The sequence below is a fragment of the Heliangelus exortis genome, chromosome 2 (assembly GCF_036169615.1).
Source record: "Heliangelus exortis chromosome 2, bHelExo1.hap1, whole genome shotgun sequence".
Lineage (NCBI taxonomy): Eukaryota > Metazoa > Chordata > Aves > Apodiformes > Trochilidae > Heliangelus > Heliangelus exortis.
In genome coordinates, this window is record NC_092423.1 from 97006580 (window position 1) to 97018915 (window position 12336).

Consider the following 12336-nt stretch of genomic DNA (forward strand, 5'->3'; position numbering starts at 1 on the left):
TTGTTTTCATGCTGATTTTTTTAAGTGTAAAACTTCCATAATATTTTTAATTAGAAAAAAATGGGGCACTGATTTCAAGGCACTACAAAATTCAAAAGTACCAGATGCTCACTTTAGAAATATAATAAACACGAGCATGCATCTGAAAGTCAAGTTCCAAATACAGATAAGCTTGTAAAACCCTCAGGTTTTTCAGGGCTAGAAACAGAAACACCCCGAGACCTATTTTAAGTCATTTGTTAAATGTTGTCACTTGTTCCAGCCATCCATAAAATACCCACCCATATGTGAGTCCTTACATATTAATCGGGTGGAATTATGCAGCCAGCTGTTACAACAGCCAGAAAAAACACCTGTCCCTTTTAATGACTACTATCAATAATCTTTTTTGCACTGTTTGGAGTAAAGTGAGAAAAGTAGTTTTAGTGTGATATTTCCAATCCAGGTGAACCAGGAAGCACAAGAAATCTTTTCAGAAACTTGTTCTCCTGGGTCTTTCAGTTGAAATGTCATGACTAAATAGACTGTTAACTTCCAAGCACTGAAACTCCAAACCTTTTGAGAATCACACCTTGCTAATTTTCATTCAGCATGTTAAAACCTCTTCAGTTCACTCACCTCTAGTAAATTAAAATAAGAGGCAAGACCTGTATGAGTTGATTGAGCAGAAACTGAGACCATTTCAGGTCTCAGCAGTTTTCAATCCCCCTGTTTCCTGCTGCAAGCATGCAATAGAAAGACAAAGGCTGTTACGAAGCTGCAGTAATTTTTTGTTTGGAGTTTTTCTTTTAGATCCTGTTTACTCCTACAACATTTTTGATAAAACTACCACTTTCCACTCAACTTTCCTTTTCGTAGCACTTGATCTTCAAGTGCTTCTCCAAACCCATTAATTTTGAACCTAACTGGAGAGCTGGTTGGCTACGTTAAGTAAATCCTTAAGTCTGAGTGGATGACAGTGAGACCTCTGCTTTTTTAAGACTTAAAAATCTCACCCAACATAATTTCGCTCATGTGACCAAGAAAACAGTAAATAAGAAATGTCCCTTGAAATTTTTTGCTATCAGAGAGAAAGAAGGTAATAGTGATAGCAAGTTTAAATATTTAGGTTTTTTCTAAAATGTTTTTTTTCACTTTTATAGAATAAGATCTATTAAAAGATATCCTCTTCCTTTCAAAAAGAATTCTAAAAATTCCCATCTATGAATTTCCCCTTTCTTAAGACACTTTCTCCTGTGCCTAAGGGACTTTTCAGTCACTAAACACTTCTGTGCACTAAAGTACACTTACGTGATTTTCCTGTCCATTTGCCCTATTGCTTGCTCTTAAATGTTGCATGGTCAGCATAACCTATTCTATAACAGGTCTCAGGCTGTTGTTGGGTCAGGAAATTTTGGCCCACAAACGGAACACTAAAATATTATCTAATGGAAGTAGAAACTTGTTTCTATAAAGGCAGAATGGGGTAAATCATAACCTGTTGTGCATCCCTATAGTGAATTTCTCTTCCCTGAAATAAAGACATGACACTTCTGAAGCCCAGGAAATGTTTTTTTGTAAGAGTTACGGAGCTTGTGTTTTGGTTTTTTTTCTTTTTGAGACATTAAGTTTTCCTGAAAGTGTTACAGCATATTAATTTGGTATGGTAATTTTTTTTCATCATTAAGTTATCATCTTTTACTGTCATTAACTATCAGCTCAGTATGGCTGTTTATGAGAATGTTTGGTTGATTTGCATATATTTTGAATAAAAGATTTTGCACACTAGAGAAATACATACTCAATTCTCTCTTGCCTTGGGCAGACATAATCCCAGAAATGAAACAATTAAAAATGAACATATTTTCTAACACTTTATTACAATACAGCAGGGCTTGCACTAAGGTATCTTTATTATTTTCATCAGAGTATTTCTGAATGGTGCTCATGCACTACATACTTGGAAAACCAAACAGCTAATCCCCATTTGCACGGAAGACTTAGAGAACAACACAGAGGTCACTGTATAGTTCAGAATGCAAAATTTATATTTTACAACCCCCAGAAGAAACATGTTTGCCTTCACTACTGCTACCAGAAATACTTCTCTCAAAATGTAATCAGAATAAGTGAATAAGCAAGCACAATAACATGTATTAAGGAGTATGTTAGCATGAGTTTTCCAACAAGAGAGATATTAATTCCTGAAGGAACATCTAGAACTAGAAAGATATAGAAAAAGTAGTTTTCTATAGTACAAAAAGCTGAGCGTTTTTTTGAGCAACTCTTTTTTCTAAGATTGTGGCATATTTAGAGCAATATAATGGAAGGCAGGACCTCTAAAATTTTTGGCTTTGTTTTTGACATATATACACACAGAAATTTGTTCCTTTTTCCATCATTTTTGACTTCCTGAATGCCATTCTTTCTACCTGTCTTCACAGACATTTTCAAGATCATGGATTATAGCAAACAGGATGTCTTCTATAGCTTTTCAGAGGAGTTTTACTTGGACTGCAATTTACAGTGTCAGTCACACATCACTAAAAAGAGTGTCTGGGCATCGAATATGCGAAATATTGCTTAATATTTCTTAATATTGCTTAATATACGAAATTGCTTAATCTGTGGGATATGATCAGAGGATGTCCATTAAACCTTTAGGCATAACCTAGAAGAAACAGTAACTGCAGACTATCATGAAAAATAAATATCAGGAATACTGGAAACTTGTATGTGAAATATTACTTTGCTTGATTACATTACTCTTTACTTCTACAAAGGCAGCTTAATTATTCATCTTCTCACTGGAGCACATCTTTCTCACTTCACTTTTTGGGAATTAAATTAAAGATTTTCTATTATAGGCACTTTCTATTAGTATTGTTACAAAATAAATACATGTTAACAATTGTGGGTTGTTAATATATGAGGATTATGAGGAAACCAAGACCAGAGTCTGTAAACCTACACTAAAGCAGCCTTCCAGTTTGAAGGTCACAAAGTGTGAAATTCTACTAAGTTTCTGTTTACTATATTACTTTTCAACAAGGTTCAAGCTGCAATTTTGTGACATCCTTTGCAGGCAGTGAGGCTGAGAATACAGGGCTTGCAATTCTTCCCCAGAAAATGCTCATCAAAATAAGACCTGATGATGATTGGAGTAACAGGTAAATGCTTAAAAATAAAAATAAAAATAAAAAAAATCATAGATTGATGGTACTTTTTTTAGTTAGTTATTTTTTAACTGGTGGAAATGAAAATGCTACTGTCACAGAACCATGGAATGTTAGAGGTTGGAAGGGACCTCGAATGATCAGAGTCCAACCCCCTGCTAGGGCAGGATCACTTGGTGTAGGTCAAACATAAATTTCAAATAGCTGTATTTTCCTTAGATTCTAAAAGTTATATTCTCAGTCTTATATTTTAGAAAGTGTATTGTTGACCATGGGGAAGAAGAAATGGGAACAAAGGATGAAAAAAGAAACAAAAGCTAAGATCAAAACATACTTGCTTCATTATGCAAGGAAATACAATATGACACATATTCATTAGAAAGGTACAGCACTGCTATATGAAAATTATACACCTTTCTCTGTCCTCTGTGAATATTTCACCTCTTAATAAACTCTCTTGTATGCTTCTTTTACAAAGAATACATTCAGTATTAGAACATTTTAATCCTTTCTTTTTAAAAAATATATCTTAAAAAAATAAACAATTATTAAAATTAAAGCATTTAAAAAACAAAAGGATCCTTTTGAATTCTGATTAACCAGTAGATATTTCTGGGAAGACTGGATATTTCTAGTGAGAGAAAATCCACTCTTTTTTTCTTGCATTGTAATTTTTCTGTTTTGCTGGTTGCTTACAGGCTGTTAAGTAAAACATTAAGAGTAATATAGAGTTTAGACCATACTGGGGTGAGGAAGGGCTGGTCTGCATTGTTTTTCAACAGTGATACCTATATAAAAATAATTTCTATTTTAACAGAAAAGGCTGGGGAAACTGAAGGGCACCATTTTCCTCTTCTGACCTTCAATCATAGCAAGGGTTTGATCAGCTTTTTCGTTTCAGCTTCTCTTATCATCCATACATTGAACTATTTCCTGAATGAGAAAAATTTCAGAACACTTATCATTCCTGAACTGACATTCCATTAATCATCAGTACCTGAAGAGTCCACCACTCACTCAAGAGATAATATAAGGTACCCTCTGTACCTGTCCTGCTGATCCTGAACAGGTCTCTCACTCCAACAGCAACATACCTGTGGCAAGGGCTTTGAAACTGCAAATGCCCATTACTTCATGCTGCTTTCAATTAGGGGAATGCTGAGAGATTATTTTTTTTTTTTTTTTTTTGTTCAACAGTAGTTCTAAAAAGATGGAAATGTATTTTTTCGACCTGAAACAATCACTGTTGATGTGAGAGAATAAAGCGTTTTTTCTTGTTGCTTCTTCAAGTTTCTGAAGCTCTTGGAAACAGAATTCATGGAATTTTGAAACCAAGAATTTTCAAATAATAAAGTAACATTTTGTTCAAAGGACAGAAATTATGTATTTAGCTAGATATTTTGTGTCTCTCACCTCTGATAGAGAGCACACAGCAAAAACAAGATAAAATGTGTTATAATGTGTTACATTTAAACCAAAAAAAGAAATTCAGTAAAAGAATTGATCCTAAATCTGCTCTAGGAACACCAGTGTAATGAATAATTCAGTTGAGAAACCTGTGGTCTCCATATGGTCCTGTAAGAAGTGCTCTGATAAGCTGCTTTGCTTGCTACTGGGAAACAGATATGAAAACAGGAAAGATATTGGGGTTTTGGAAAGAAAAAGAAACCATGAGCAGGTGTTTAATCTTTTAATTTGGAGAGCAGTGTTCAGAAGCAGCATTTCTGACATAAGCTGCTTTAAGTGACTTTCACTGAGACAGATAGCCTTCCTTCAAATGTCTGAACATAAGGTACCATACAAAAAAAGCAACTCACTTGCAGCCATCTCAGATCTCCCATGCTACTGTATGCCAGTGATATGTGTGATAAAGGAGAGGGGAAGACTGTTGCAAGCCATTGCTTTTCTTTTGTTAAAGCTGTGCAACAAAAGTTTCTTTTTTCTTAGTGAAAAAGGAGGGAATGAAAGAGTACCCCCATCAAGCCAAGAAGCAGCTACACATTGCTGAAGTGATACAACATTCAAATGAATATAACATAAAATGTTTTCATTGTAGAGATTTACCCATCAGGACTATTAGCCCATCAGGGCTCATCCATGTTAAGTATTCCATTTCTTTAGAACAGCATCTAATTGTTTCTTGAACGATCACTGGATTTTGCCTCAGCACTAGTTCCTGATAGGCCATTCCATATGTTTATTATGTGCTAAGTGAAAAAAAGTCTTGCTAACATCTGTCAGAAGTGAGCTTCTCTCTCATTTCCATTTATGTCTCTTGAAATTCATACTGGGTGGAAAACTGATGCAGGCTGACATTTTGAACTCTCACTAGTTTGCAACCTTCTTAGCAAAGATCTTCTAACCTTAATTTTATCTCACATACCATTTATCACCTGACCTACATCTTTTCTTCTAATACACTTGTTATTGTGGTGCTAATACAAAATTTTTGTCAACGTAAGCATTATGAAAAGAAATTTCAAGTAAATGCTTTTGGCATGACAGGCTGCTGATGCAAATCAATATATTTTGACTTAAATTAATGCATCATGGTGGATTGCATTAGATTAGATTTTCCCTAAAAAAAAAAAAAAAATGAACAAACCCATACAAGCTTGATAATACAATGCTTGATATACAAGTTCAAGATCATTTATACTTTCAAAAAGTTTAAGAATAACAGTTATACAGGCATATACCATGCAATATAGATTAGGTCTGCAAGACAAAAAAAAATTATGAGTTGAAGAATAGAAGAAACTGCAAGAGCTCTGCCTTAATTTGCTCTGTCTGAAAGCTGACAAACAAATACAGTTTTCAAATTCTTGGCAGAGCTGCATGATCTAATGATCCTGTTCATTCCTGATGAATGTTCAAATAATATTTTCTCTTAGCATCCTCAGAGCTTATTGGTGTTGTAAAAAACCAACAGACCTTACCCTGAAAATCCTGGAGAGTACAATTTTCTCCACTTAACAGAGTGGCCCTGTTGAAAAAAATTCTTTCTGATATGAATTTGAATCACATTTCCTTTCTGTGGCAGAATTACTTTAAAGAAAAGGATTAAAATCTGTGTAGAAATATCAAAATTGCTTCTGCTATTGTTTCTAAGTATAACAGTGCTTTCAGTATTCTGAAGATCAGGTTGCCTCTGCCCAGCATACAGCACCAGATGTGGTTTCCCTGTCGGGAGTCTGTGCTTTGCTGTAGGCAAGGAAAGGTGTCCCACCTCTCCACTACATCTTTGCAATGAAAAGTAGGCTGGCATTGATTCTTCTGGACCCCAGTGACCATGAAGTACTGGAAAAGAATGAAACATGGTAATAAAACCATGAATTATTATTTTTCCTCCAAGGGTTCCAGGGTACTGTTTGTTTGAAAATGGAGAAAGTAGCAGAAAAAAGGGCAGAGAGCTTTTATTTTCTCTGCCATATCCCTGTACGTGTGCTTGCATACATATGGATACACATTTGTGTGTATGCATGCACATGCATTTGTAGTTAAGCTCATAAGGCAGCAAGAGTTGATATCCCATTAGTCTTAGGAAATTCTGTGAGTCTGGGGGACTCTGCTGGGAAACAAACCTGCTTATCTTGTTGCTGATGGAGATACGCTTATCTCTGCATGCAGTTCTCTGCATATATATCCTCTAAACGAGGTTCATTTTTTTTAATCTGCTGTTACTGTGTAACACTGATCTTTTCTGCCCTAAAATCTCTAGCCTCCCTTTTCTTTGATCCTGTTTATTAAATTCTAAAGTTCCTAAGTAGCAGTAAAATGGTCACATTCCAGCATAACAATATCTCTGCGACTTCTTGTATTAAATAAGTTCAGTGAACACACAAGTCAAATCATTCATGTTTAAGCTCTTACTTCAGTAAATTCAGCCTCAGATTTGAAGTCCTGTAATGTATTCCTTTCACGTATCATCAAATGGACCTAAGTATTTAAAGATAAAATTTTGTCTCTTTGCCATTCATAATTGCTTGAATTTGTTACATCAAATGCAGTCCTCAGTTAAATCTAATCACGTTCACTGACCATAATAAATCTGAGGATCTATGAAAGATTTTAAGTTAGCCTATCTTACATCACAATTCATTGTTCACATACCTCTATCAAAAGGTATAGTTTGGATGAAGTTATTTATCACTTGGCAACGGGAACAGGCTGAGAGATAGCATCCATACTCTTATAGTCACCTCATTAGTTGATACTAATGTAATATGCCAGCACCTCTTAATCTTCTTTGATGGGTGCCTATGTTATGAGTTGGAGTTTTCCCTGCTTAGTCACTGATACTGCAGGTGTTTTTTTATGTTTATGGAGCTAGTCTCCTCCTGAAAGGACACACTAGAAGAACAAAGGGCAACAGAAAATTTTCAGTAAGGGATATTATGGTTAGACATAAAGAAAATTTTTTTCTGAAGAAGATGGTAAAAGACTGGACCAGGTTATCTGTAGAGATTGTGGAATCTCTGTTCACGATGGTGCTTCAGTTTTCAAGAGAAAGAGCTGGGGTTCTGAGAAAAAAAATGACAAAAGGTGAAAAAAAATCATAAGGTATTTGCAATGTAAAAAGAAGTTGTTCGAGGATAGTGTTTAATTTAACTAAAACGTTTAACTCTTCCCCCCCTAGAAAAAAATTATATAGCTGAATATTCATTTATTTTATGTGTTCAAGTGCAAACACTGCCTGGAAAATTTACCATGTTCCAACATATCAGCTAAAATTCAATTTGGATTGAGATGTATATTTTCTGCATGTACAGTAAAGTGGGTAAAAATAATTTTCATAAAGTAACAAAACTGTATAATAGTTGAGGTTGGAAGAAATCTTTGAAAATCATCCAGCCCAATCCCCAGCTCAGAGGAGGGTCAGCTAGAGCAGATTGCTCAGCAGTGTCCAGCTGGGGTTTGACTATCACAAGGATGGACATCTCACAACATCTCAGGGCAATATACTCCAGTGTTTGACCACCCTCACAAGAAAAAAGAATTCAGCATGGATTGCCTTTATTTATGTTTCTGCCTATCGTATCCTGTCCTGTCACTGCACACTCTTGAAGTGTCTTCTTAATTTCCTCTCATCAGGTGTTTATGCATACTGATAAAATCATACCTCCCCTGAGCCTTCTCTTCTCCAAGTTGAACACATCCAGCTCCCAGCCTTTCCTTATGTCAGACGCTTAATCATCTCCATAGCCCTTAAATTTCTTCTTTGTGCAGACAAAAAGTAGCAGTTAGTAATTAAAGAAATGGTCTTTGTAACACTCATACTTTTCTATCTAATAAAAAAGTGGATCAAATTGAATATTCCAAAATAAACTTAAAACCAAAGGTAATGATTGAAGTGGTATTTGTTTTCATGTATAAAATAATTACATATGATAATTTTCTATTAAAATATTTTCTCATTAGTATAATAAAAGTTTCAACTTCTCCCTCCATCTTTTTCACTGTTTTTTTTCCAGTCACTTAGATGTGATATTCTATCCATATGTATATTTATATTATTATTAGTTAAAATAAATTTATATTTTACAGACTAGCAAACTAGCATTGAACATGAATTTACGAATGGAAATATTTCATACAATTGGAGAGGTATTCCACCAGTTGCTATTTTTTCTATTTGCATTAAATTTTAAGAATTCAGCCAGTTAAGAAACACCATTCTCATTTTATTCAATTGAATAACATGACATGGTTGACATCCCACATTTTCAGCTGTCTGCTGTCATTATAAGACAGTGATCCTTTTCTTCAGCTAGTAAAAGGTTTGTTTTCTAAAGTTGCTTCCTCATCTGACATAACACAAGATGCAGATTCAGAAAGCTCTTTTCTGGGATGTGCATTCCTCTTATAATTATGAAGACAGGCTAAAGAAGTTGGGGTTGTTCAGCCTGGAGAAAAGGAGACTCTGAGTTAACCTTATAAAAACCTTCTAATATCTGAAGAGGACTTACAAGAATGCTGGGGTAGGGTTTTTTACACAGGTGTGTAGTGAGAGGGCAAGGGGAAATGGTTTAAAACTTGATGGGGGGAGATTTATGTTAGACATTTGGCAAAAATTCTTTCCTGTGATGGTGATGAAACACTGGAACAGGTTGCCCCAGGAAGCTGTGGCTGCCCCATCCCTGGCAATATTTAAGGCCAGGTTGGATGGGGACTTGAGCAACCTGGTCTAGTGGGAAGTGTCCCTGCCTATGCAGGGGGGTTGGAACTGGATGATCTTTAAGGTCCCTTCCAACCCAAACCATTCTATGATTCTATGATTCTGTAATTTGAGCATGCACAGACTCTAGTGAGGGTCAGGACAAATCTTTATTTAATTATAGCAATGGAGGCTGACATTTCTTTTTGTTTTTTTTTACCTCAGTCATGAGATGGCACCATTCAAAGATCTCTTCAAATAAGATTTTTTTTTTTTTACTTTTTGAATAATGTCCCATATAAATTAATGCTAACATAAATGTGTAAAGTTTAACAAAATACTGAGCTGAGGACCCTATAACACATATTGTCATCTGTATGCTCTGCATTTTCTCTATGTAATTAACTTTCTGTGGAAGCCATTGCATTATTATGTAGTATAATACCATGTTATCTTTTTGCAACTATTACTGTCAAAGAAAGAGCACACTGCTGTCAGATTTAAGTGACTGTCTAGACTTCCAAGTCTCACCTTCTTCTATGTCAGAACAAACTTATTTTTCAACCTCACTTCTTACAGCTGCTTACCTGTTTCTCAGATACAAGGGCTGTCATTCAAACATCATCTATGTAAGAGAGGTAGTTCTACACTTAGTAAACTACAACCATTATCCTATAAATGCTAGCCTTAAGCAAAAGAGAGAAAGCATTTACTGAATAATTTGCTGCAAAATTCATCCTGCATAATTTATTTATATTTAGCATTGTAGCCCTGTCAGTCTTATGTTTTGATGTAGAAAGGCCAAATGAACAAAAAGAAAAAAAAGGATACGATTTAGACAGAGGAAAACTTTTACACAGACCAGATCAGCTGGTAAAACTGTTCAGAGATATTTATAATGTCTGCTTTCTGATTTCCAAATACAGCCCACAAACAGGTGAGACATGGCAGAATCCTCACAGGTGTAGTCTCTGCTTTTGTTATTCTTCATTAGACTCCAGCATCCCACAGGATACTCAGCTGCAGTGTGAATGACGTCTTACAGGTTCTTATTTTAGGAGCAATATGTTGAATCCTTTTGAAACAGACCTTTCACTGCAGTTTTCTTATTTCCCCAGGAGAAAAGAATGGGTTAACTCTACAGTCCACATGCAGGAAAAGAAACACAGCTCTTTCACCTAGATGTTCAGTTGAACTGGAAGAACATTCATTTACTACCCTTTGTAGTATGAATAATCAAGTGATTTTTTTACATCACTTTACTAATAGGAAGACTATGTGTGTTTTTTGTCTTGTCCTCCAGAAAGATTTTATGCCTCAAAGATTGGTAGGAAGCAAAACTGCAAATAAGATTCTCCAGCTGCACAGTGAAAAAAAAAAAAAAAAAAAAAAAATTAGATCAGGAATACTTATGCTAAGTTCTTAGATATACAGTGGCTGGCACGATTATGGTCTGGGTCTATTAAATATTCCAAAAAGATATTATTTTATTAATTACAAAATATGTTCTTATAAGTTTTAATAATGCTACTTGACCATCTAGATTTATAAGTTATATTTATCTTCAAGCAACATGACACAGAAAAGACCCTGGCCTGCCTCTTTAAAAGGTCTTATCCAGATCAGTTGGTACTGTTTGCTGTGTTACACATAAATTCATTTTACTGTACAGCAATCAGTGAGAACATGTCTGTGAAGGAGGAAGACTTAATAAAAAGTGTCCTGGTCTCTGTGATTTCTTAACAGTGTCAGAGTAAAGGAGGCAAAGAAACTGCCCTAAGTGGAAGTGTAGAGAGTTTAAAAAGAATATGGAGACTAATTATAGAAAAATTAGTCAAGGTACCACTCGGAATTACCAGTTAAAAGGGACAACAAGAAGACAAGCAGAAGGTAGCATTAGTTATGATGCTATTTGGTTTTCACATATTTGGTGGTTTTAGCTGTTTTCTGCACAGTATTGTTCACTAGAAAAAAATAATTATTGAATAAAAGCACATGGAGAAATCTTTGGGAAAATTAAGGCTGAGCATAATTTTATTTCTACACCAGCCTGGTACTCAGAAGATTGCTCTTTCTTACATCCTCTTGTTGTACCTATACGCTACTGAAAGAAAGTAAAGAGGTTAAGATAAAAGCTAAAATTATTTCTTTTTTTAGGGGTTTTTTTGCTGTTTTGCTTTCAATCAAAGACAGAAAAAAAGACAGAACAATGTGGCTCTCCATGAACCACAGGCCGAGAACTACAGGTATAAAGCGTATGTGTGTAATTTAGATTAGAAATGTTTTGCTACAATCCTTTTTTCACAAGGTTAATCACTTTTTAAAGCATTTCTAAAGATAATTTCAAAATTGTATTTCATTCTTTTTGCTGATTTTGAAAATGGATGGTATTTGTTGCCATGTCTACAGCTTGTTTTAATGCCTTCTGTACAAAGAGTTCCATTATAAATGACCATGTCAAAATTAACCTCTAATGCAATGAACTTCTTTCCCTGTTTGCAATTGTACAGGCCATCTACTCTCTCAATCAAAATCCCATTTCTGTTTGTGCAGCATCTCCTTGGCAACTACAAGAAAAGCTTGTTGGAAAGTACCTTGGCAGCTTATCCTTTTTTGTCTTGCTGTCTTTTTTATGTCCCAGTGTTTTAGAAGTAACAAGAAGAATAAGCCGCCAACAGAATGTTACATTCCCTAATCATCTTGAGATACCATATACCTGTGTTTTAGGGGTGGGACTTGAGGGGAAAAACAAACAAATAGCTACAATAAAGCTAAACCCAGGAAGGAATCTTTATCAAGATCTCAGGAGCTGCAGATCTCCCCATTGCTGTGTTTCAGGCGTTATCCTTCATAACTCTACCACGAACTTAGAAAAAAGGCTAGAAACAGCAGTTTCTGGGACTGTTCAGAAGAACATGTAAATCTGTGTAATGTGGAATAACTGCAATAATTTTTAATTTTTTTTTTTTAAGTAGATTCACTTCTGGGTGAAATGGTACAAAACTTAACACAGAATATAATAGT